Source organism: Chanodichthys erythropterus, chromosome 2 (assembly GCF_024489055.1).
Source record: "Chanodichthys erythropterus isolate Z2021 chromosome 2, ASM2448905v1, whole genome shotgun sequence".
In the NCBI taxonomy this organism is placed as follows: Eukaryota; Metazoa; Chordata; class Actinopteri; order Cypriniformes; family Xenocyprididae; genus Chanodichthys; species Chanodichthys erythropterus.
This window is the reverse complement of record NC_090222.1, coordinates 2,742,700-2,764,202: the sequence shown is the minus strand read 5'-3', so window position 1 is coordinate 2,764,202 and position 21,503 is coordinate 2,742,700.

Sequence of the window (21,503 nt, the reverse complement as noted above, 5' to 3'; positions counted from 1 at the left end):
GTGTATATGTAATGCCACTAATGTTCGAGCAGTGCAAAGCACACCAGGCCAAGAAAGAGAACCTGAGAAATCAGAGAGAAAAGTGTCAGAAACAGTGCAATACCACACACACACACACACACACACACACACACACACACACACACACACACACACACACACACACACACACACACACACACACATACACACACAGACAACAACTGCCCCACACACTGAACAAAGTCATGACGCCCTAGAATAACAGCAGCCTGACAGACTGTCAGAGTGTGTGTGTGTGTGTGTGTGTGTGTGTGTGTGTGTGTGTGTGTGTGTGTGTGTGTGTGTGTGTGATGGGTGGCAGAATGCCATTGACAGCTGAATTTACAAATTGATTCTAATTGACAAACACAAAGAGGAACACACAAGTTAGAGCAAATGGTTACAGAGAACACACACAGAGATGATCAAAGGCCAAAGATCAGGAATATAGATATTTCACGAGTTCATATAATCATCACGTGTGATAAAGGTGAGCTGTCCATTACTGAGGGGCTCATGATTTCCAGAGCACCAGATCCTGCTGTCGACACAACAATGCATTATGATAAATAAAGATTCTTTATTGGTTTCATAAGGAATCTTTAACATCCATGAGATATTTCCATTGTACAATGGTTCTTTAAAGTGGAAAAAAATGGTTCTTTTGAGAACTGCTGGGTTCTTTTGTGGATCTTCTATGGAAAAAACTCCTGGGATGTGTTAGCCAACTATGGTCCCACTGAACTCTATTGGCAACGACGGAACTTGCGACCATAGTTCACTTTGGGAAACGCACCCCTGGTGTTTAAAATAAAGCTGGAGAAATGTTGGGAAATTCATCTTAGGAATGAGTTGAGCCACTCCTTGAGTGATGATTGACAGGTTTAAATGAACAAGCAAAAATAAAAAAAAAAGTTTGTAACCTGAACACACTTATCTACTATAATTTCTTGTATCGCTCCAGGAAACTCGAACTCTCGCACACAGGTGTGTCTCCACATGAAGTTAGGACGGAGCCTCAGCATGATTTGCCGTAATAAAACCTCATTCATCCGCTGGTTTTCCTGCTGAGAGGTGCGGTAGGCTTGAGATAATGTTATCACTGAACGCTGTAGTATTCACTGGACCACTGCCAAACAATGATGTGTGTGTGTGTGTGTGTTGAAAGTGAGTGTGATTTTGCTTTCCTCTCTATAGGACAGTGGCGCATTAACACAGTATGCATGTTCCTTATATTTTTAGCACGTGTTGCCGTGCTTGTAGAAAGTGTCGTACCGTGTGTGTGTGTGTGTGTGTGTGTGTGTGTGAGCCGTGGCTCTGTCCTTGTGCGTGAACGGCTGTGAAATGTGAGTCACTCCAGCGATGTCAAACTGGCGAGCGTAAGCAGCGTCACCTGTCGCCCTGCCGCCCGCAGACAGGCCGCGCCGCAGCAGCTGAGGGTCACCGGTTCAGCGGGCGTCTGCCACACACTTGCCACATTCCCTTTTAACGACCGCCATTGTTTTTCTTTCTCTTTTTTCTGTCCTTGTGTGCTGTAACTCAACTCCTTCACAGCTCTCATCTTTTCATTTCATTCCCCTCTCTCTCTGCTGCCATCCCTCACACACACACTTTACTGCCAGTGAAAGCTGCACACACACACACACACACACACACACAATTCCTTTCTCTCTCTCGCTCTCTCTCCCTTTAACCATTATCCGCCACAGTAGGGATCATCTTTCAGTTCAGCATGTCCTCTAGTTATCACTGCAGAGCTCGGATTATAAACACATGTAAACACACACACACTGCTGCTCAAACGTTTGAGGAGAAAAAAATCCAGTAAAAGTGACAGTAAAGACATTTATAATGTTAAAACAGATTTCTATTTCAAATAAATGCTGTTCTTTTGAACTTTCTATTCATCAAAGAATCCTGAGGAATAAAAAGCATCTCAATTTCCACAGAAATATGAACTGTTTTCAACATTGATATAATGATAACTGTTTCTTGAGCAGCAAATCATCATATTATTGTGAAGACTGGAGTAATGAAATTCAGCTTTAATCACAGTCATCGCTGATGTACCTGATGATTCTGGAATAAATGACTTCAAATGCAGTTTATAATCATATAAAATAGTGAATTTACAATGGTAAATCTACACAGGTGTCAAAAAGTCAGTCGAAATGTCATAAATATTGACTTTCACACGTGTAACAGAGGCTTTCTGCAAATGCAAACAGGTGTTTTTTTTTTTTTTTTTTTTTAATAAAGTTAACTTTGGTCATATAAATGTAGTCTTATTTAATGAAGAAGGAAATTGGTGCTATTTAAATCAATTTCTCCCTTTTCTAAAAGCATCCACCATGTTTTGTTTTGGACGATCATTGAAATGTTCAAGTTTCATGTGTGTTTATGTGGTTTAGAGAAACAAAACTCCATCATTCACTAGCCTCTTACGATAACTAGTATGTGAATTAGGTTATTAATGATCTATAACACCACATATTTACTATAATGCTTGGAATTTGCCAAAAAATTTGATTTATATGTCACAGGCAGTTCAGTAAGTTTGAGGGACAAAAAAGTGGATAATTACAAGGCTTATCAGAACAGTGATTTGATTGGCTGTTTGGGCTGTCAGTCATTTATCTGTCACAAGATGAATGCAAAAACTGCTTATTTGGCAGCCAACTTGAAGTTCATTTTTAGTAAATGTGTGTTCAGTTTGACACTGAAGGTGTTTGCTGGAATTCTATTTTTTAATGGTTAGCATCAGTGATGGATCATCATTCTATTTAACAACTATTACTGAACACATAAAAACACAGAAAGAACCACATTAAAACTATGTCACCATACTGGGAAAAAACGGCACTGTTCTGCTGAGATAGTTGTGGTTAACTAAGTTAAATTTAACTTGCGGCAAATTTGCCGCAAATGTCTGGCAGAAGTTTGGCATATGGCTTTTCTACAGAACTATATACCATGTACCATGGTAATTCAGTCCTTAAATACTGTGGTAAATGAATATGGCAGTCATTCAGTAACATTGTACTACCATCCGACACCACTCCCTTCCTTTAATAAAATAAACATATTTTAAGGATTATGCACATTCTGTCAAAAAACATCATCCCAAAATAAAAGAGAAAAACGTTAAGTGATGATATACTTCAAGCGGAATCGAAGAATGAACTGGTGTGATGTAATTTCGAACAAAATCAGGCCAAAACAAAGTTCATTTCAGGAGTTTGAAACTTGCCAAAGGTAAACCGATAATGCCTCTGAACTACCATTGGTCCATAGTTATGACATAATAGGTGGGTGTGGCTCCGAGGCTCCGCCTTCTCTGAGGTGTAAATCTTCTCCGGTTCATTTCTTCCGTTCAGTCGGTCGAGGTCAGACGCGAGTAAAACATGAACACACTGGAGAGCTGCTTTATAGTAGAAACTGAAGCTGTGATTCTAATTTAAAGAGACACTGACACTGTTAAATACTGTAAAGCGATCTATTGTATAAATAAACGTGACGTGACTGTCAGAGCTGCTGCAAACACTGTGATCAGATGCTTTCTGAACTGCTGTTTTCTCTCCGCTGGTGTTTTTGTTGTGTGTTATTGAGAGGAAAGTGCAGCACATATTTACATATTCATTTAAATGTGGGCGGAGTCAGGATGCTAATTGGTCATGCATCTCAAACTTCTTTTCATCCCTAAGTGAAGAATGAAAAATCATTTTTCCGTGAGTATATCGAGGCCTGAACTCGCTGCAGTGTTGGTCCACCCAGCTCACAGGGACAATAGAGCTGCGATACCTGACCCCTGACAGACGCTCTATTCCTACCTCACAGGTCAAAGGTCAGCAGCCCTTCACAACACTTTTAGAGCCAATAAAACTGAAACCAAATCCATGACTCAAGGTGAACCAGAAAAAAGACGAGAGAGATTAATGTCGACAGTTCAAAACTCCTGGGCTTAAACTTCTGTTGTCTTTAGTTGTGAATCACTGACACCTGTGACGGCAGCAACTGCTGCAGGAATCAATAGCTCCTGCTTTTGCTGGAATGTGCATGTGGACGTATATATGTACATGAGTGTGTGACTCACCACATTGTTCTTCTGCTTGGTATTTTACTCCTGATTAAAGCTGCAAACTCTAAAGCGAGCCAAACAACTGTGTCAGCAGCAGCATGTGTGTGTGTGTGTGTTTCATACAGGGATTCATCATTCTGCAGTGATGTGTGTGTTCATTGGCCCTGTCCCCGCTCTCCTCACAGAAACGCTGAAGCCATCGTGACGGATGCAGGACATGATGAATGTTTCATCTGTATCACAACTGTCAAGAGGAGGTCAGACACACACATATGGACACACACACACACACACTGGCAGTAAAGAATTAGAGGAGGGGAGGCTCTGACACCACTAATATCATCTCTAATATAATCTTCTCACAGCAGCAATGTGTTATCCTGTCAGATTCTTCAGAAATTCATCCAGGAATTAAACACACACACACACACACACACACACACACACTGACAGCAGTCCTCATACACAATCTGACAGCCGCTAATTACCCCTAATTGATAAAGTCACTTCACTGAGAGGGGGTCTGAAGTCTGATTAGCCTGCAACAGATGGGGCTGCAGTCATCACGGCCTTATTGACCGCTCGGTGTGTGTGTGTGTGTGTGTGAGAGAGAGAGAGAGAAGCCTCAATGACACTGTATTGCTCCCCTAAGAAGTTTATCAAGGCAAGCATTGCACCCTAGGGAAATCTCTCTTCTCTTCTCTTCTCTTCTCTTCTCTTCTCTTCTCTTCTCTTCTCTTCTCTTCTCTTCTCTTCTCTTCTCTTCTCTTCTCTTCTCTTCTTCAGTTCATACAAAAATGAAATTTGTGCCTTTATTTACTCACCCTTGTGATGCACCAAACCATCTTTCTGAAGAATGTTCAAGCTGCTTTTTCCACTAGTCAAGTCAAGATCACCTTTATTTTGGTCACACTTTAGTTTAGGGTCCAATTCTCACTATTAACTACGACTTTTCCTTCAATGAACTCCTAATTACTGCTAATTAATAATTAGTAAGTTCGTTTTTAAGTTTGTGCATTGGGTAAGATTGTGGGATGTAGGATATGATCATGCAGAATAAGGCATTGATATGTGCTTTATAAGTATTAATAAACAGCCAATATCCTATATGCAACTAGTTAACAGTGAGAATTGAACCCTAAACTAAAGTGTTATCATTTATATAGCGCTTTATACAATAGAAATTGTTGTCAAAGCAGCTTCACAGGAAAGTAACACAATCAATGATGCAAACGCCATCAAATATGAGACAGATTGAAAGTGCAATGAAAGCAAACATTGACTGGGTGGTTAGGATTCAAAATGGATAATAAAACTACCTTAAAGTAGTGCAAAATTAATAATCTGCTATTTTCAATATGTTTGTGAGGAGCAAAATTATTTACTGAAAATCTGTCCACTTTCAAATCTATGGAGCCCCACGCAAAACGTGTGGAAGAAAAAATACATATTGTGGCTATGAATTGAGAATTCCTTCCTATGTGTTATGAATTTGTGGCCACTATTTATTAATTTTTTAATAAATTTGTTTAAGTTAAATTGTGGCCACATTGTAGAAATTTGTGCTCTCTTTTCAGGTAAACCGTGACCATGTTGTACTAATTTATTTCATTGATATAATTTAGTTACCAGAAAATAATTAAGCATTTATTTATAATTTAGCATAATTTAGTTATGTTCCAGACATTAAGTCGAGTCCAACTATAAGCTGCAGTGGGTCACAATTTTTCCAAAAAACAAAAAAATGTTATACATTTTATTATTACAAACAGAATGTAAAATACCTGTAAATAAAACAAAATTTTGCAATACATCATAAAACTATAAACATGTATTTTGGTTCCCCTCACTCCACCACAATTCCTTTCAATTTCACAGTATTCGGAATAGAACAGGAATAAAATGTACAGTAATTGGAAAACATACATTTTAATGGACTTTATTATAAACAACATTTATTATTAACAGCAAGCCCATGCAAGTCAAATCTCATTCGTGATTTTGCATTTTAAAACTGTGTCATGTTTGTTTGAATATGCATATGCGTCAATGATATTCAATATTTGGGAGCAAATGATTTTATGAACTTGAAAGAGATTTGGATGACTTCAATTTGGGTCTGTTCTTTATATAATCTACTGCATCAAAGAATCCTATGAATAGTCTGGTCACTTTATGCTTGTTTTCTGTAGAAAAAGGCAACCTGAATCTTCTGTTGAGAGAGAAAGTCATACAGGAGTGGAATGACATGATGGTTTTCATGTTTTATGGCTTTAATGGCATGACAAGCATCAAATATGGGATTATGCGTTTAAAAGTAGGAAATGAGAAAATACAGTTTCACCAAAAGAATGGAGAAATAAGAAGAGAGGAGAGGAGAGAGGAGGAGAAGAGAAGAGAGAGTGATGGGACGACTCTTGTTGACCTTCTGTTGGACTGAACCTTTTCATTAGTGCTAGAGACAACTCAAGGATGGAGTCTGGGAGATGAATTAGGACGAGGGGCTACAAATTTGTCCAGGACAAGGCCTTCCCTGATTAAAACTCATCTGAGTAACATCACCTCCGAAACACCCCGGCCCAATCTGTCTCCACACAACACGTGTGTGAGTTAGTGCGCGTGTGTTATGAAGGAGAAAAAGATGCACAAGAAGGTCACTCTATTTGAACCGAACTTTTAGACACATCATGTGTGGATTAGTGTGGGAGAAGCAATGATAATGTTCAAGAGAAAAAGCATCATGTTTTAGGGTTATTCGGACCAGTCATCAGTTAGCAAACTTCCCTAAGAAAAGCACATACAACCTACTCCAACTGGAAATGGAGATTAACCAGACTTTATGAGAACTGTCTTGACTGATGACAATATATATTTTGTACAACTGCACCACTAAACTTTATCCCTAAGATTTTGAAGAACGTGTATCACATAGTAATGTATTTATTTCCAATCATTTCAGTAGAAAGTGCCTATAAATTAATCTTAAACACAGGAATGGATGAGTTATTATGTAAGAAGGCCCCATATGCTCCGGGTGGCCCCGGGGGACCCCTCATTGTCACCAGGGACAGTTGGATTGAAGAAGAGGTCTTGGTAAGCTGCTAAAGGGCTAAAGCTTACAGAGAGAATGGTGACCATGAGCCATGATTAAACCCACAGACACCTAATGACCTGAACACCCACAGACCACTGTATGAATGTCTGTCTAAGTGAGTATAAACAGATATATCAACCAATCTCACAAAAAAAAACTATATATTAAACTATATATATTTATATATGCAGATTTTGACATTAAAGGTGCCCTAGAATCAAAAATTGAGTTCAGTACATGGAAATGACATACATTGAGTTTCAAACCCCATTGTTTCCTCCTTCTTATATAAATCTCATTTGTTTAAAAGACTTCCGGAAAACACGCGGATCTCAACATAACACTGACTGTTACGTAACAGTCGGGATCATTAATATGTACGCCCCCAATATTTGCATATGCCAGCTCATGTTCAAGGCATTACACAAGGGCAGCCAGTATTAACGTCTGGATCCGTGCACAGCTGAATCATCAGACTAGGTAAGCAAGCAAGAACAATAGTGAAAAATGGCAGATGGAGTGATAATAACTGACATGATCCATGATAGCATGATATTTTTAGTGATATTTGTAAATTGTCTTTCTAAATGTTTCGTTAGCATGTTGCTAATGTACTGTTAAATGTGGTTAAAGTTACCATAATTTCTTACTGTATTCACAGAGAAAAGAGCCGTCGCTATTTTCATTTTTAAACACTTGCAGTCTGTATAATTCATAAACACAACTTCATTCTTTATAAATCTCTCCAACAGTGTAATGTTAGCTTTAGCCATGGAGCATAGCCTCAAACTAACACAGAATCAAATGTAAACATCAAAATAAATACTTTACTCACATAATTCGAAGCATGCATGCAGTATGCATGACGAACATCTTGTAAAGATCCATTTGAGGGTTATATTAGCTGTGTGAACTTTGTAAATGAACTGTAATATAGTCGAGAGCTTGTGTGGCAGGGAGCGTGCGATTTAAAGGGGCGGCGCTGCCAAAATCAGTGTATAGTTAATGATGCCCCAAAAAAGGGGCAAAAAAAAAATGGTTAAAAAAATGAATTAAAAAAAATCTATGGGGTATTTTGAGATGAAACTTCACAGAAACATTCAGGAGACTCCTTAGACTTATATAACATCTTGTGAAAAAGCATTCTTGGGTACCTTTAACTTTTTTGCTCACCAGCCACTGTGTCCAGTGGTTTTACAAATTTACTAGCCACTCAGCATTTTCACTGGCCACAGTTTTGACACTGATACCATGGAGAAAAACTGTCAAATATATATTTTTTTATATATTTAATATATATATTATTATCTCATAATTTGGCAGCAGGTATATTAGGCTGCTGTCACTTTAAGACCTGACGCACGGATCCATTACACTGTTACACATGCGTTTTCTTTCTCAACTGTTTACGTTCACTTCAAACATAACTGACTGTGTTTACATGAACACTAACAAAGTGTGTGTGTGTGTGTGTATTTGACTGTTTAAGAGCAAAAAGCAGCTAAAAATAACCAACCCGATCTCACAGCAATACGTACATATTTTACAAGGTGGCTAATTCGTACAAATTTGTATGACCTCACTCGTACAAATTCATACGTTTATTGCTAAATTGTACATATTTTATGAGTTGCTAAATTTGTATGAATTACTTACACCTTACCCCGTAATGACCTTACCCCTAAACCTACCCGTCACTGGGGTTTAGGCAAATTTTATGAATACGAGTGAGGCAATACGAATTCGTACGAATTAGGCACCACGTAAAATATGAACAAATTGGTTGTGGGATAGCAGTGAAATAACTAAATTTAGTACAGAGAGGCGGTAATGGGAAAATTTATGCACAATCCTATGCTGAAATTCAATCCGTGTAACACCAATAATATTCATCCGGACCAAATGAAACAAGTGAATGAATTAATTACTATAAAGTTCAGTTGTGTACTTGATTACAAAATACAACTGTAAGTACACATCTGATTTATATTATGCTGATTTCAATTTTTAAAATGTGGTGGAAGGGTTTAAAATTCTGCTTAACAGTCATAAAAATAAAATAATAATTATTGTCCTAAAATAGCCTTAACTAGTTTTTTCATATTTGTATTCTTCTTCATGGGATTCACCTGGACAGATTTGTTTAGGGATATTCATGCAGAAATGCGGTATACCTCCAAAACTTTATATGTTACATGTAATAAGAGTAAAATAAGCATAATTACCCGCAACTAAACCTATTCATTGTAACAAAGACCCTTAAAATAAAGTGTAACAGGGGATAATTTATTAAAGTGCATTCCTTTCATGTCTCATTTCAATAAATGAGATGTCATTTTGTTTGCATAGAGAAGGAAATGAACAGGGCTGTTCTACAAACAAATCCCAAATAAATGGAGCGACTGGAGGAAGGAGAGGAGAGGAGAAGTGGGGGTGCGTGACTCCATCAGATCCGGCAGATAAGGCCCTTCATGCGGCAGGGGCCCGGAGGCGCACCTGAGGGCCGGAGCGGAGGCTGGGGGGTGGACAGCAGTAAAGACTCAAGCAGCGAAAAGTGAAGCTTGTTGGGAAAGGGTGTGCCAGGACTGAGTCACCATCATTACCATAACTTTCTTTGAGGTTGAGAGACTTTTGGCATCTTGTTCCCACGCTTGTTGTTTGTGTCCTCCTGTGATTATATCTAGCACTTGTTACTTGTTCTGGCATTTCCTGTGCACAAATCATCAGACCCAGAGGTCAGAGGTCAAGCCATGAGATTTTCTTTTTTATATGTCTGTCCAATTCATTGAAACGATCCAACGCTACTTCTCTAATGAACTCAAGGAGAGCGAGGGCAGATTTACAGTGATGTAAACGCTGGTCTGTTCCTCAAAGTTATATATATATACTGCACATGTTAAATATAAATATACAGTTAAATGTAGTGCATGAGCTACTATGATATTTTATGGTGCTTTTCATCCATTTGAATCTTGAAAGCTCCATCAGGTTTATTATCGTTAACTAAACTTGAAGCTATTTTCTGTCTTAGCTGAAATAAAATAAAATATAAATATTAGTTGAAAACGTAAACTAAATGAAAATTATAAATGTTGACTTTTCAGACCACACAATATTTTTGTCTGTTGAGATAGAGTCAGATTATGTGATTTTGATTCCTAAATTCTTGCACTGTAAACCTGGATAAGTTGAGCTATCTCAAAACATTTGAGGTAATCAGTTACATCAGTTACATCTAATTTTAAGTAAGCAGAACTATCAAGTTTTGAGTTTGTAGTACTCATGCATGATAATTCCTCCTAATTTGAAGTACAGAGTTAGCCAACTCATACATTTTGATACCAATTAACTTAAAAGATTTAGTTAATTAACTTTTTTTATTTTGAGTTTTTGAAAATCAAATGAGTTATTTTCTTCACTGTAAACCCTAATACATTGTCAGAACTCAAAAAAGTTGAATGTGAATTTTTTAAGAAACCAGTTTAAGTAAGGTTTTTATTTTGTGCTCATACATTTTCATTTTTTCTTAACTTGAAATATTTGAGTACACTAATTTATAGATTTAACTTAAAATTATCAGGTTATCTCAACGTAAATATTTATGCTAGCTTATAACAAACTAATTCAGAAAATTTCAACTTGCTAAAATGTTAACAATAGCATGATATAACACTTACTGAATGAGTACAGCAACTTAAAACATGCAACCTACCTGCTCTCAAACCAAGCAACATGCATCACTTGTCACCATGATGGAAACTCTTCAAAAACCCACATTAACAGAAACTCTAACAAAACATTAATCACTACTAAATCTCCTTTTCCATTAATCTTGGACAAAAAACAAACAAACAAAGAAAAAAAAAACATTATATAACACTTCATTTTAGCATTTACTCTCCCTTTCGAGTGCCATGGCCAAAGCATGCTGGGAAAGAGAAATCCCAGCCCAGTTTCAGTTAAACTTAAGTTAGTCTAAATACAAAGAAATTAGTTAAAATGATGAAATAGCTCAGTTTACTTGAAATATGTAAGTGCTGTGAACTCGAAAGAAAAAGAAAGTTCTAATAAATACTCATAACAGTTAATTTAACTGAACTAATTTGTTAAATTTAAGTTTGTCCTACTCAAACCAATGAACTGTTTTGAGCGTTAGGGTTTACAGTGTGTCATGTCATGGACAAGAAACATGTTCCCGACCAATCATCAGTGACATGCAGTCATCGAGAAGGTGGGATGAGAGTTTTTTTAAAGGACATTCACTCTGGGTCCTAAAGGAGACCCGATTTCTCATGCAAGCGTTTCTGTCGTGACATTGTGAAGCGTCACAGACGAGGCGTCGCTTGTCTTTCACACACAATGCGAGATGAAACAATCAACGGCCATCTTCATTTATGATCATGCCAAAATCAGGCTGAACCCGACATAAGTTGAAGCATTCAATTATTAACTGAAATTAATGAAACCTAAAAAAAATGAATAAAATGACAAATGCACATAAAGAAATGATTAAAACAGGGATGGACAACTCTGGTCCTGGAGGGCCAGTGTCCTGCAGAGTTTATCTCCATCCCTGATAAAAAATGCCTATAACTTTCTACTAATCCTAAAGACCTTGATTAGCTGGTTCAGGTGTGTTTGATTAGGGTTGGAGCTAAACTCTGCTGGACACTGGCCCTCCAGGACCGGAGTTGTCCATCCCTGGACTAAAAGTTAAACTTAAATAAAATGTAATTTAAAATATTAAAACAACTATAATAACACTCGTCTCCATTCACTGAAATCGCATGGAAAAGAGTGACCAGCGCATTCTTCAGTTTGTGAAGCACTCAGGAAGTGTCTGTGAAAGAGCTGCTCCTCTAAAGACAGGATGTCTGCGCTGTGAAAGAGAAACTCTAATTATGTATTTGTAGCACTGGACAAGCAGGATTCTCTGTGAGCGGACCACTATGCAAGACATCCCACTTATGAAACACCAGACAGAAAATTATAGTGTGTCTGTCCTGTGCTGGAGTGATTGATTGCTGGACTGTATTGATTGACGGATGAGCGATGGACGGGTTGCCCGATCGGAGCAGTAAAGAAGTCTCTTGCCAATTAGCGGCAGACAATCGCAGGCCTGCGGGACGAGGTGGACACAGACTGGGACAAGCTGTCGGCCCAGCGGGGCGCAGAGCGGCTCCCGCAAAGCCCTGTAGAGAGAGAGAAACAGCCAGAGAGAGACAGAAATGTTGAAATCGACGCTCAAACAAAGAGAGGGAAGATAAGAAGGGCGAGAGTGGCGAAGTGAATGGTGTGATTGCATTGAGTGGCTCCACTGTAAATACCTCAGGAGCTGTAAAAGAGTAAAAGACTGAAACAGAGAGACACAAAGACAATCAGCTCCACCCTTTCGACACTGGAGGTTTGGTGCAATTATACCCCAGAACAGTGAGTTAATATTCCACTGAGCCAAAACTGACCCTGACGGCTTCCCCGATGACTCCATGTGTTACGGACAGTCTGGGGTCAGAGAGTTTCCGGCTGTCCGGACAAAAGACAGTCGCAATAATAAATGAGATCTCTTAAAATCTCAACTGACAGCCGTGAGATTTATGCAGAGCAATCTGGAGATCCAGAAGAGATTTCAGCAAAGATCTCAGACTTTTTTTGCATTCAATTCTTCCCAAACTAATTGATTCGTATGGAGACCCTAAAGAGACATTATTTTAGTGCTTGCGATGGAAATAATGAATTTAGTGCTTCTGCAAGCGATCACAAAGTTTCTGTGTGTTTCACTCAAACACAAATGTTTTGTGAGAGAAAGCAAAGATTCTCAGGGAAGCAACAGAATAGAATTCACCATCCATATTCATTTTATAACTCTATACTCATACTGTATGCCAACTGTCTGTATGGCATTTTAGGAGAGAGATCTGAGATAAAATTATGACTTTTATTATCCTTGAGATGTGAAACGGTAATCTTTAAGTGAAGGTGTTTCTCAGGATGTTCTTGTTCTGATGTCAGGTGAATTAGAAAACTCTATTCAAATAAGTAAAAGCTGGAATACAATTGGTTAACTGATTGTTATTTCACTGAGACCAATTGCCGTTCTTTTCCTCTATGTCTACACTCTAAAAAATGCTGGGTTAAAAACAATCCAAGTTGGGTTAAATATGGACAAACCCAGCAGGTTGGGTTAAAGGGCACCTATTATGCCCTCTTTCACAAGATGTAATATAAGTCTCTGGTCTGGTCAAGTTTCAGCTTAAAATATCCCACAAATTTGCCCCTATTTGAAGGTGAGCAAAAACATGCCTTTTACTATTACTATATTGCTGGCTAAAAAAATAAATCCAAAATTGGTTGAAAAAATGGCTGGGTAAAAACAACACAATCCTTGAGTTTGTCCATATTTAACCCAGCATGTTTTAGAGTGAACTGTCCAAGAGTGTCTCTGATCATGAATTATTCAACTGACTGATGGATTTGTGTAAAAACTGCCAAAGTTATACATGTTCAGTCATTTTATAATGTTTAACACTTTTATCCCATTTATTATTGTTTACAGACACAATTAACACCGGAGAGCACAAATGTATTTCTCTGTAAATATGAATATTCAGTAACACTTTACAATATGGTCCCATTAGTTAACGTTAGTTAATGTATTAATTAACAGTAACAACACTGTAAAAAGGAATTGTTTTGAGTTCGTTGAAATTAAAAATTTGAGTTAATTCAATGAAGGCGATTGATTTAATCAACAGAAACTCAAAATAGTGTTCTCTGAACCACTTTAATTGATTTGCCAGAAAAAAAAAATGTTATAAATCATGAAAATAATTTGAATGAGCAATACATTTGTTACAGTATTTAATATCATGTGCTAACATTAGTTAATAAAAACACAACTGTTCATTGTTTATGTCAGCTCAGGTCTATAAATAATATTAACAGATACAACTTTTGATGTTATTAGTGGATGCTGAAATGAACATTAATGCTTTAGTGTTTTTCTTTATTAGTTCATGTTAAATGATGTAGTTAATTAATGTTATCAAATTAATCCTCATTGTAAAGCGTTACAGAACATTCTGTAGGGGAATTTTTAATAATAATAATAAAACTCAGACTAAATATTTATTAAACATACTTTGCATGTCAGAATTACTTTGAGAAACAGGAAACAAAATGTGGCGTTTAACAGGTTCCGTTTATTAAATAACATTTCATCAAATGATCAGAGAGAAGTATATGCTGTTGATAATTATATGTGTGTGTATCAACCTTCCCCATTAAAATGACCCAAGCATGAGTAAGCGTGATCACTCATCTCCTGCTGATTCTGACTTTTTTTCCAGAAAGCATAATCTCACAATAGATAAATGTGCTGGTTTTTACCCTTGAGCCAGAGCTTGTTAACACAGTGTTTCTGTGGCTGTCCCGGGCTCATTGACTGCGTCCCGTGCCTGTGGGTCGTCATAAAGGGCTCTGATGAGGGATGTGCTACTGTTCTTAAATTAGCATTGTGGCCTCCTCCGGAGAGACATATGTTTTAGTGTCTGCAGCCGCTCAAATCCCCCTCAAATCTGCCCCTCAGTCCAGCCCGGCTTAAGACCACACCTCTCCTCACAATCAACACAACACAACAAACATTCACAAACACAGAGTTCAGCTCTTCTGTTCACACTAACCCCATCACTGCAGCTGTGTGTCCTTCTCCAGCGCAAAGAGAAAAGAAATAAACCATGTGACCTCAGAATGATGTCAAACAGGTGCATATTTTCTATGGGTCTGAATCTCACAAAACACGTCTAGGTCACATTTAAATCATAAGAAATTGCATTTTGCATAAAAAAAAAAAACAACTTATTTATAATACAAGAATGCTTGCATTGCAAGATGACAGTGACAACATTTTAATGACAATTAAGCACATTTCTCACAATAATCATCATTATTTTAATGTGTTCTATTTTTATTATTATTTTTTACTTTAATGAGCCTAAACAAAAGTGGTAGAACAAATACTACCATGATGAGAAAATACTATATATATATATATATATATATATATATATATATATATATATATATATATATATATATATATATATATATATATATATATATATATATATTTATTTATTTATTTATTTATTTATTTTTTGCATCACAGTAATGTAAAAAGAATTAAAACTGTGTTTAAATGCCAGTAAACATGACATTAAACATGTTCAAAATAACATTATAAATAACAATAAACCAGATAAAAATAGTGCACTATAGAAATGAGAATTTGCAGGGAAAATGTGTTTAAATTTCCTAAAATATGTTAAAAATGTTGCACTATAGAACAGAAAATTTGGAGGGAAAATGTTTTTAAATTTCCTAAAACATCTTAAGATAGAACAATATGTTCTTGCAATAACACTTTACAATAAGGTCCCATTAATTGCATTGAGCAACACTTGCTACAGTGTTTATTACATCTTTGCTAATGTTAGTTCATGTCAGCTCAGGTCCATTAAACACTGCTGATTTTAATAACATACCAGTAAATGATGAGACTGACATTACCTAAGATGGATAAATGTTTTTTATTTCATGTTAAATGATGGTAGTTAACTAAAGTTGTGGGAAATGTCATTTCTTTCTATTGATTTTGCGGTGAAATCCGAGTGGCCCGAGCAGGGCGTCTGTAATTGTCTGGCTCAGTTGTGATGAAGGCTAATATACTGTTTTTCTCCAAATCCTGAGGAGTTTTGGCTCTGCTTTATTAAGTAGGCAGAATTAGGAGGGGGTTTGGGGCGCACCAAATGGCACATCATCTAGCCCAACGCAAATCCTTATCCTTAAATCACTCAAATTAGTCTGAGAAAAGCTCTCGCTCTCTATACGCAATGACCTCACACACTGGATGGAGAGGGATGGAGAGCTGCGGATAAAGCGGGCGTGTGACGGATGGGCTGAGTGCTGAAGGAGGGGACGCTCAGAGGCTGCTAATCACAGGGACCCCGCGGAGCACACAAGACTCCAGGCCTGACGCAGGGGCCCGACGGCCCCCAGCCTGCCCCTGCCGTGCAGCGTAGACAGCCCCGCTGAGAGAGCAGCCCCGCACACAAAAGAGCTGCGGCCCAGCGGGGAGCGCGGCACTGAGCCGCGGGTTAGCATGACAAAGGCCCTGTAATGGAGTCTACCACACCCCAGCCCTCAGCTAAACAAACAGCCACCCTCAGATTCCATTAAGATAAGAGCAGAACACACACTCATCTCCGCGTGACGACTAACACACACTTAGCTACTGCACACACACATCTCTGGAAGCTAGGCAAATGAAGGAACTTGCGCTCAAATCCATGAGCGATGTTCAAGAACTCAAGAGGACACTTATTTCTTAAAGGTTGCTCTTTTGGAGCTCAAACGTTCGTCAACACAGTTCTCTGGTCTTTAATAATCTTCTCAAAACTGTTGCACAAAAATGTTATGTATATGTCATTCATGGAATTTTGATGTTTTTTAAACCTTACATTCTAAAAAATGCTGGGTTAAAAACAACAAAATTAAATGTTTGATCAACCTGCTGGGTAGTTTTAACTCAACTATTGATTAAAAATGACTGTATGTCTGGCTTAAAATGAACCCAAAATATGTTGGAAATTAAAAATCAGACACAGAGGCAAAAAAAAAAAAAGTGAACATTTATTAATAAGAAATTTAATAAATTTATTAAACATATTAATAAATGTTATTTTCCATCATAATTTCAGTTCATTTTAAACAAGAAATACAGTAATTTTTAAACAATAAACTGCCCAGCAGATTGGTCAAACATTCACAAGGTTTGTCCATATTTAACCCAATTTGGGTTGTTTTTAACCCAGTATTTTTTAAGTGTACTACATAATACTTTTTTTTCAGATGGTTCAGAGAACATTCAAAAGTAACGTTCCAATAATAAAACCGAGAAAACATTCCATAACCAATAAAATATTCACATAAAAGTTTTAAAACTGGACGTTCTGAGAACATTCAGAAATTATGTTTTTGTAACTTAATGGGAAGTTAGCTAGATCATACTTTTTGTTAGCTGGGTCAGTGCTAACTTGGACTAAAATGTTTCTAAAATTACAAACTAATTTATGAACAAAAACGACTGAAATCAAGGTAATTGCTGACATAAAGTAAGATTACAGAGCTGTAAAATCAATGTGGATCGATCGTTCGCTGTTGGAGGAATTTGATGGGAAATCTTTGAGGTCTTCAGAAGCTTGATCAGTGTTGAGATCCTTCTGAAACCAGATCAGACGCAATATGAGAGAGCAAAAGTCTCCATTTACACTTCCCTATGGGCTTGAACAATGGCACCACAGCGTAAACTTGTTCAATAATGCTTTCAATATATGAAAACAAAGCTACAAATCATGGAGAAAGATTCACTTTCATTCTAGATTAGGATCAGGATTATTATAGTTAAACTAAAATAAAAACCATATCTCAATCACACTAAAATAGATTCCCTGAAACTGTTGCATTTTCTTGCTGTTTTTAACTAGACTCTGGAGGTGTCTTCTTCTCCTTTCAGTTCGTGCATCACTCTTCTGTCATCTAAGAAACACACTTCCCTCTTTCTTTCACTCTTCTGACCCTCATCCATCCATCTCCTTCGTCCCTATCAGCACATCCGGAGGAGACGGACACAAGGAGAGAGATACCAGCCTGGAAGTTTAGAGTTGATCTATAACTGATCACTCGTCCTCAGGACAGGTGTGACGTGTCCTTCCCCCGTCCTCAGCGTCTCCATTACTGACTAATCACGCTGATCACGCCTGAGCAAAAGGCTGAACTCACGGCAGATACCAGCACACACACACACACACACACACACACACACACACACACACACACACACACACACACACACACACGCATCAGAGGAGAGCTGTGACCCCTGGGTCAGCAGGAGGAAGAACCTCCATTTTCCTCCACAAAACAATCCTGTGTGAGAGTGTGAAAGAGTCAGATTACTATCACCTCACACACATCACAAGTACATTCATTAGCTGTAACAAAAGGGCCCTAAACCTCCCACACACACACACACACACACACACACACACACACACACACATCTTCTGACAGGACATTTACCTGGACGTTTTATATTCATCTTTTAGGAATGATGTAAGAATGCATTTTGGCATTCACATCTCATTCTCTCCACGCACCACACACACACACACACACACACACACACACACACACACACACACACACACACACACACACACACACACACACACACACACACACACACACACACACACACACACACACACACACACACATACACACACACAGATAGAGTGTCACTTCAAAGGACGTCCCTCGGCCCCGGGCCTGAAAACCGAGTGCTTTCATGAGGAGAGCTGATTTCTGTTTTGGGTCAGGGCAGGTGAGCTCCAGTGAATGCTTTCCCTTTCATGCCTATATAGGTCAAACATACATAAACACACAACCTACTGAGTCCTAATAGTGTGTGTGTGTGTGTGTGTGTGCGTGTTGGTTTTCTTAAGTAATTTGTCTCCTGAAGTTTGCTACATCTGTTCGAACCTCTATTCAGGACCTCCATTTTCTTTTAGGGTAAGGGTTAGTTTATAATCGCTATTATTTCAAAAAGAAACAAAAGACGCCCATACTGTGTCTTCATGTAGTTCACACAATAAATGTGTTTTCAGAAGAGTCCAGACAGGAACTCATCACTTTACTGTGAGCGTTGAAAAAAGGAGACAAAGAGCGTTAAAGAGATTCACCTGCCCAACTTTCAGAAACAGTGCACTGCTATTGTAGTTATTAACTATTATAAAGTATCTTTTATTTTTATATATTTAGTTTTCATGTTAATTTGTAGTAATTTCATTGTTTTTTTTTTTTAAATAATTATTAGCTATTCAGGTTTAATTTGTTTTTATTTACATTTTAGGTTTATTTAGTTTTAGTTTTTATTTATTTCCAGCTAATAATTTTAATGCTTTAACTTAAACTTATTTCAGTTTACTGCCATGACAAAAAAAAAAAAAAAAAGGCATGGGAGCAAAAGTTAGAAACAGGAAAAATGGGCAAGCGTAAGGATTTGAGCGAGTTTGACGAGGACCAAATTGTGATGCTAGATGACTGGGTCAGAGCATCTCCAGAACTGCAGCTCGTGTGGGGTGTTCCCGGTCTGCAGTGGTCAGTATCTATCAAAAGTGGTCCTAGGAAGGAACAGTGGTGAACCGGCGACAGGGTAATGGGCGGCCCGGGCTCAGTGAAGACTGGCCCGTGTGGTCCGATCCAACAGATGAGCTCCTGTAGCTCAAACTGCTCCAGAGGTTAATGCTGGTTCTGATAAAAAGGTGTCAGAATACACAGTGCATCAGTTTGTTGCGTATGGAGCTGCATAGCTGACCATGCTGACCCCTGTCCACCGCCGAAAGAGCCAACGGTGGACACGTGAACATCAGAACTGGATCACGGAGCAATGGAAGAAGGTGGCCTGGTCTGATGAATCACGTTTTCTTTTACATCACGTGGATGGCCGGGTGCATGAGTGTCTCTTACCTGAGGAACACGTGGCACCAGGATGCACAATGTTATTTTCTTTTCTTTTTTTTTTTTTTTTTTTAGTTTTCTTCTGTGCAACACATACTCACAAAATATTTTGGAAAATATCTTGGGTTTTTTTTTCGTGCTTAAATGAAAGTAAGTGTGTCCCATGTTGTTTTTGACCCCATTGACATTCATTGTATGAACAAAACCTTCTTCAAAAGATCTTTTGTGTTCTGCAGAAGAAAGAAAGTCATACATGTTTAGAAAGACATGAATTCTTGTTTTGGGGGTAAACTGTCCCTTTAACTGGACCAAATCACAGAGATAAAACCATGAATGAATTGAATGAATTGAAGAATGAATGCTTTAGTATGAAGACTGCAAGACGTTGTGATAATATTCAACACTCTTCTCACTGACTTTCATTTCATTTGCTTACAAAAAAAAAAAAATAACAGAAATTTCTTTCTTTGCACACAACTCAGTCCTGTCTGCTGCCAGAAACACATAGAGAGATCATTATCACAGGATTATTTTTAAGAGTTGTAAAAAAAATATTAATCATTTGTTATTGATATTTGACAGTAGCAGAAGGCTCTTTTGCATAAAGCTGAGGAAAAACGATACTTCCCATGCCACTTTTACCATGTGAAAATGAGAAAATGCAAAACAGTTTATTTTCTTCACTTTCAAAAACCTGTTCACCAAGTGTCAGAGATTTCCTTAGCAAATTTGTCCGATGACTATCAAACTTCATTTATCTATGCACTAATATGCCCTTTTAGTGCCTAAAAGTCTGCCGCGAGGGCCTCGCCATGAGCAAACATTACAAATATCAGGGAAGAACAAAAGCAAATAAGTGAGTATGAGGGGAAAACAGGTCAAATTAAAAGGCAAGGGTACGCTTTGTGTTTTACAAGCTGGACTGTTTACATGTAAAAGGCTTTTAATAAGAGGTTGGCAGGGAACAGACAACAGACTGCAGCTTTCATCTCGCACGGCCACTTCTCCTTATTTACGAGCGCTTGTGTCCCACTGTGTAAACAGGACACTCACAGGGCACCGTTACACAACATTTGAAGAAAACTGTCTTCGTTTAAGGGCCTTGAGGAGTCAAATCTGTGAAATGGCGCAGTGTTCAGTGAATTCTGCATCAAGCAAATTCATAGAAATCAGTCAAACATAAAACGCAAGATGAATCTTCATATGCGCTCATTTACTCTTCCACCCTAATATCGATCCAAATCCTATAAGACATCCGTTTCTCTTTTTTTTTGTTCATCCGCTGAAAGTCCATGCAACTAAAATGTTAATAGTATGAGATATGAAGTTTCTTCTGACGAGACACAATTGCTTTAATTTAATTCAAATGTAAACACTGATCATATATAGAGCACATCAAATATGGTAAACGTGAGCTCAGTCGTGACACACGAGAACCAATGAGGTTTGTTCTCACGTTGGGTGTTCACCATATATGGGCGTTGATCAATGTTAATACGTTTAAATGGGTTTAACCTCACAATTCATATGGATTTGTGATCAGAAGATGTAAGAAAGCCTTATAAATTTGGATTGACATGAGGGTGAATAATTGTGTTCCAGACCCTACCTAGGCAGCATCTGTAGGCTCCTGATCTGAAGTCCACTCCAAAATGGAGGATGCCGCCTTATAATGCAGCCAAAGCTCAGAGAGTCACATTCAGACGCCGTGCAGAAGCATCTGACACGATAATT